General features: G+C 40.6%; 1 long non-coding RNA gene across 1 annotated transcript; it reads left to right on the top strand.

Moving 5' to 3' along the window:
* Positions 1-4,515: 4,515 nt before the first annotated feature.
* Positions 4,516-5,817, top strand: LOC135534271 (uncharacterized). The gene is made up of 3 exons (XR_010454658.1): positions 4,516-4,592; positions 5,197-5,265; positions 5,702-5,817. It is a non-coding gene; the product is annotated as an uncharacterized LOC135534271 (long non-coding RNA).
* The last annotated feature ends 748 nt before the right edge of the window (positions 5,818-6,565 follow it).

The following is a 6,565-nucleotide window of genomic DNA, read 5'->3' as shown; positions in this document are numbered from 1 at the left end:
ATCTACTGTCTCTATTATAATATATAACATACCAGCTAGATCTACTGTCTCATATTATGACAGACCAGCTAGATCTACTGTCTCTATTATATTATGACAGACCAGCTTTATCTACTGTCTCTATTATATTATGACAGACCAACTAGATCTACTTTCTCTATTATAGTATATAACAGACCAGCTTTATCTACTGTCTCTATTATAGTATGACAGACCAACGAGATCTACTGTCTCTATTATAGTATATAACAGACCAGCTTTATCTACTGTCTCTATTATATTATGACAGACCAGCTCGGCCTACTGTCTCTATTATATTATGACAGACCAGCTAGATCTACTGTCTCTATTATAATCAGACAGACCAACTAGATCTGCTGTCTCTATTATATTTTTACAGACCAGGTAGATCTACGTCTCTATTATATTATGACAGACCAACTAGATCTACTGTCTCTATTATATTATGACAGACCAGCGATGCCAACTGTCTCTATTATATTATGACAGACCAGCTAGATCTACTGTCTCTATTGTATTATGACAGACCAGCTAGATCTACTGTCTCTATTATATTATGACAGACCAGCTAGATCTACTGTCTCTATTATATTATGACAGACCAGCTAGATCTACTTTCTCTATTATATTATGACAGACCAGCTAGATCTACTGTCTCTATTATATTATGACAGACCAGCTAGATCTACTGTCTCATATTATGACAGACCAGCTAGATCTACTGTCTCTATTATATTATGACAGACCAGCTAGATCTACTGTCTGTATTATATTATGACCGACCAGCTAGATCTACTGTCTCTATTATAATATGACAGACCAGCTCGATCTACTGTCTCTATTATATTATGACAGACCAGCTAGATCTACTGTCTCATATTATGACAGACCAGCTAGATCTACTGTCTCTATTATAATATGACAGACCAGCTAGATCTACTGTCTCTATTATATTATGACCGACCAGCTCGATCTACTGTTTCTATTATAATATGACAGACCAGCTAGATCTTCTGTCTCTATTATATTATGACAGACCAGCTAGATCTACTGTCTCATATTATGACAGACCAGCTAGATCTACTGTCTCTATTATATTATGACAGACCAGCTTGATCTACTGTCTCTATTATAATATGACAGACCAGCTTGATCTACTGTGTCCATTATATTATGACAGACCAGCTAGACCTACTGTCTTTGTTATATTATGACAGACCAGCTAGATCTACTGTCTCATATTATGACAGACCAGCTAGATCTACTGTCTCTATTATAATATGACAGACCAGCTAGATCTACTGTCTCTATTATATTATGACAGACCAGCTTGATCTACTGTCTCTATTATAATATATAACATATCAGCTAGATCTACTGTCTCTATTATAATATGACAGACCAGCTAGATCTACTGTCTCTATTATAATATGACAGACCAGCTAGATCTACTGTCTCTATTATATTATGACAGACCAGCTTGATCTACTGTCTCTATTATAATATGACAGACCAGCTTGATCTATCCTCTCTATTGTAGTTTGACAGACCAACGAGATCTACTGTCTCTATTATAGTATATAACAGACCAGCTTTATCTACTGTCTCTATTATATTATGACAGACCAGCTAGATCTACTGTCTCTATTATATTATGACAGACCAGCTAGATCTACTTTCTCTATTATATTATGACAGACCAGATAGATCTACTGTCTCTATTATATTATGACAGACCAGATAGATCTACTGTCTCTATTATATTATGACAGACCAGCTAGATCTACTGTCTCTATTATATTATGACAGACCAGCTTGATCTATCCTCTCTATTATAGTATGACAGACCAACGAGATCTCCAGTCTCTATTATAGTTTATGACAGACCAGCTAGATCTACTTTCTCTATTATAATATATAACATACCAGCTAGATCTACTGTCTCATAATATGACAGACCAGCTAGATCTACTGTCTCATATTATGACAGACCAGCTAGATCTACTGTCTCTATTACTGTCTCTATTACTGTCTCTATCTACTGTCTCTATTATAATATGACAGACCAGCTAGATCTACTGTCTCTATTATATTATGACCGACCAGCTCGATCTACTGTTTCTATTATAATATGACAGACCAGCTAGATCTTCTGTCTCTATTATATTATGACAGACCAGCTAGATCTACTGTCTCATATTATGACAGACCAGCTAGATCTACTGTCTCTATTATAATATGACAGACCAGCTTGATCTACTGTGTCCATTATATTATGACAGACCAGCTAGACCTACTGTCTTTGTTATATTATGACAGACCAGCTAGATCTACTGTCTCTATTATATTATGACAGACCAGCAAGATCTACTGTCTCTATTATAATGAGACAGACCAGCTTGATCTACTGTCTCTATTATAATATATAACATACCAGCTAGATCTACTGTCTCATATTATGACAGACCAGCTCAATCTACTGTCTCTATTATAATATGACAGACCAGCTAGATCTACTGTCTCTATTATATTATGACAGACCAGCTTGATCTACTGTCTCTATTATAATATATAACATATCAGCTAGATCTACTGTCTCTATTATAATATGACAGACCAGCTAGATCTACTGTCTCTATTATAATATGACAGACCAGCTAGATCTACTGTCTCTATTATATTATGACAGACCAGCTTGATCTATCCTCTCTATTGTAGTTTGACAGACCAACGAGATCTACTGTCTCTATTATAGTATATAACAGACCAGCTTGATCTACTGTCTCTATTATATTATGACAGACCAGCTAGATCTACTGCCTCATATTTTGACAGAACAGCAAGATCTACTGTCTCTATTATAATAAGACAGACCAGCTTGATCTACTGTCTCTATTATAATATGACAGACCAGCTTGATCTATCCTCTCTATTATAGTATGACAGACCAACGAGATCTCCAGTCTCTATTATAGTATATGACAGACCAGCTAGATCTACTGTCTCTATTATATTATGACAGACCAGCAAGATCTACTGTCTCTATTATAATAGGATAGATCAGCTAGATCTGCTGTCTCATATTATATTATGACAGACCAGCTAGATCTACTGTCTCTATTATATTATGACAGACCAGCTAGACCTACTGTCTCTATTATATCATGACAGACCAGCGAGATCTGCTGTCTCATATTATGACAGACCAGCTAGATCTACTGTCTCTATTATATTATGACAGACCAGCTAGATCTACTGTCTCATATTATGACAGACCAGCGAGATCTACTGTCTCTATTATAATATGACAGACCAGCTTGATCTACTGTGTCTATTATATTATGACAGACCAACTAGATCTACTGTCTCATATTTTGACAGACCAGCTTGATCTACTGTCGGCTGGTCAGAGTAGAGACAGGGGCAGGGCAAGGAAGGGGTGTGGTCAGAGTAGAGACAGGGGCAGGTCAAGGGAGAGGAGTGGTCAGAGTAGAGACAGGGGCAGGTCAAGGGAGGGGTGTGGTCAGAGTAGAGACAGGGGCAGGTCAAGGGAGGGGAGTGGTCAGAGTAGGGGGCAGGGCAAGGGAGGGGAGTGGTCAGAGTAGAGAGGGGCAGGTCAAGGGAGGGGTGTGGTCAGAGTAGAGAGGGGCAGGTCAAGGGAGGGGTGTGGTCAGAGTAGAGACAGGGGCAGGACAAGGGAGAGGGGTGCTCAGAGTAGAGACAGGGGCAGGTCAAACGAGGGGAGTGGTCAGAGTAGAGACAGGGGCAGGACAAGGGAGAGGGGTGCTCAGAGTAGAGACAGGGGCAGGTCAAACGAGGGGAGTGGTCAGAGTAGAGACAGGGGCAGGGCAAGGTAGGGGAGTGGTCAGAGTAGAGACAGGGGCAGGTCAAGGGAGAGGTGTGGTCAGAGTAGAGACAGGGGCAGGTCAAGGGAGAGGTGTGGTTACGTCGGCGGGTGAATTCAGATGGAGCCCTTGGACAGATGTTACATTCGAAAATAATATTTTGGGGTAACGATGACGCTGTATCAACAAAAAAACGGTTTTCAACTTGCAAAACATGCGGAAGAAAATGACAGACGGAGACTTCCAACTTTGTTCCACATTTGACCAAAGTCCAAAACAGTCCAAAACGAACAAAAACATCACAAGATGTCACCATAATATATGCACAAACTCTTAACGAACTGTTTCGGCTGGGAGGCATGAATACACCTATATAGGTCCAGTGAAACACCTGTCTTCTTCTATCTGTGGTAACGGTGGTATTAGCTGACATCCTCCGTATGACTTGTGTTTTTAGAGTAGAGGAGATCAGGACAGGTTATTTATTAAGAAGACCTACGAGCTCCATATAACAGAGCTCTGTATACACACCCAATGCACCGTTTTACACGCCACCTGGTGGCGATGGAAAAGCGCTGACGCGTCGATCTATGTCTCTGAAATCGATTGCTCTCCTTTGCTGTCTGGTGGAGTCGATCCCAGATATCCACTCGCCGCTGATGCAACACATTGACAGGTTCCCACGGTTTATACATCGACCTCAAGTGTTAAGACATTAACTCTAAGGTAAAAAATTGAATTGTCTATAGCTAGTATGCTTTTTTTTTCTCCATACGACGGTTTTATATGATTTCAAAGTGTCAACAACTCAAGTATTGTGTTTTAGACAACCAGTTCGGTACAAATGGTTAGCCAAATGCTAAGTTAGCGCTTAGCATGGATGGTTCAGTCACTCAACGTGTCAGTAATAGCCAGCTCAGTTGTCACTGGCATCACTAACTGAAGTCGCTAACTAACTAGTTATTTAGCCAGGCGAGCACTACCAGTGACTGAATTCTGCTTGATACAAAACTACTCTAAAAATATACTTATCTAGCTAGCTAGATAAAAACGATAGACGTCTAGCCTGCAAAATGACTGTTTACTTTGCTAACTTGATAGCTAAGTTAGCTATCAACCTGTCCAAAAAAAATGTGTCGTCTAGCTAACGTTAGATAGCTGATAAGCAGTCACAGGAGTGCGTCCCAAACATCACCATATTCCCTATGGGCCATGGCCAAAAGGAGTGCACTATATAGGGAATGGAGCGCCATTTTGGATGTACACCCTGACTCATATACTCAGTGACTGTGCCAACCACCTCCTGTTCTTTTCTCTCCTCTCCGTGTAGGAGCGAGGCACCATGGGAGAACAGCTGAGCCCAGATGAGAAGCTTCACCTCATCACTAGGAACCTTCAGGTTAGTCTCTCTGTCTCTCTCTCTCTCTGTGTGTCTCTCTCTCTCAATTCAATTTCAATTCAAGGGGCTTTATTGGCATGGGAAACATGTGTTAACATTGCCAAAGCAAGTGAGATAGATAATAAACAAAAGTGAAATAAACAATAACAATTAACAGTACACATTACACATACAGAAGTTTCAAAACAATAAAGACATTACAAATGTCATATATATATATATACAGTGTTGTAACAATGTACAAATGGTTAAAGTACCCAAGGGAAAATAAATATGGGTTGTATTTACAAAGGTGTTTGTTCTTCACTGGTTGCCCTTTTCACGTGGCAACAGGTCACACATCTTGCTGCTGTGATGTCACACTGTGAAATTTCACCCAGTAGATATGGGAAGTCTTTCTCTCTCGTTCTCTCTCTCTCTAATGATGTTGTTTCAGGAGGTGCTTGGAGAAGACAAGATAAAGCAGGTTCTGACAGAGAGGGAGCTGAAGGTGTACTGGGAACTGCCACCACAGGAAAGCCCCATGTTGCCTACTTCGTCCCCATGTCCAAGATTGCGGACTTCTCAAGGCAGGGTGTGAGGTGAGATCTGCGTGTGTGTTTGATTCCCTCACTATTGTCCAGCTTATTTTGTAGTGATGGGGGTGGGGGGATCGCTAGTTTCTTATTGCTCCAAGTATCGATTTGTATTTTTTTTTTAATACAAATTAAACAAAGTTATTCATTTTTTTTCTATGTTGCATTAGCTAGTTAGTGTTAACTCGAGCTAGGTTGCATTAGCTAGTTAGTGTTAGCTCGAGCTAGTTTGCATTAGCTAGTTAGTGTTAGCTCGAGCTAGTTTGCATTAGCTAGTGAGTGTTAGCTCGAGCTAGGTTGCATTAGCTAGTTAGTGTTAACTCGAGCTAGGTTGCATTAGCTAGTTAGTGTTAACTCGAGCTAGGTTGCATTAGCTAGTTAGTGTTAGCTCGAGCTAGTTTGCATTAGCTAGTTTGTGTTAGCTCGAGCTAGTTTGCATTAGCTAGTTAGTGTTAGCTCGAGCTAGTTTGCATTAGCTATTTGTAGATCTGTGTGTGTCTGTCTCACTCTCCCGCCGACCCCTCCCCAGGTGACCATCCTGTTTGCAGACCTGCACGCGTTCCCTGGACAACATGAAGGCTCCTGGGGAGCTGCTGGAGCTGAGGGTCCAGTACTACGAGCAGGTGATTAAGGCCATGCTGGAGAGTATCGGGTGCCGCTGGACAAACTCAAGTTCATCAAAGGGACAGACTTCCAACTCAGCAGGTTAGTGGTCGGGCTCAGTA

Source organism: Oncorhynchus masou, unplaced genomic scaffold (assembly GCF_036934945.1).
Source record: "Oncorhynchus masou masou isolate Uvic2021 unplaced genomic scaffold, UVic_Omas_1.1 unplaced_scaffold_3237, whole genome shotgun sequence".
NCBI lineage: Eukaryota > Metazoa > Chordata > Actinopteri > Salmoniformes > Salmonidae > Oncorhynchus > Oncorhynchus masou.
The sequence above is the reverse complement of the archived record's forward strand: the minus strand, read 5'-3'. Positions and strand labels throughout refer to the sequence as shown.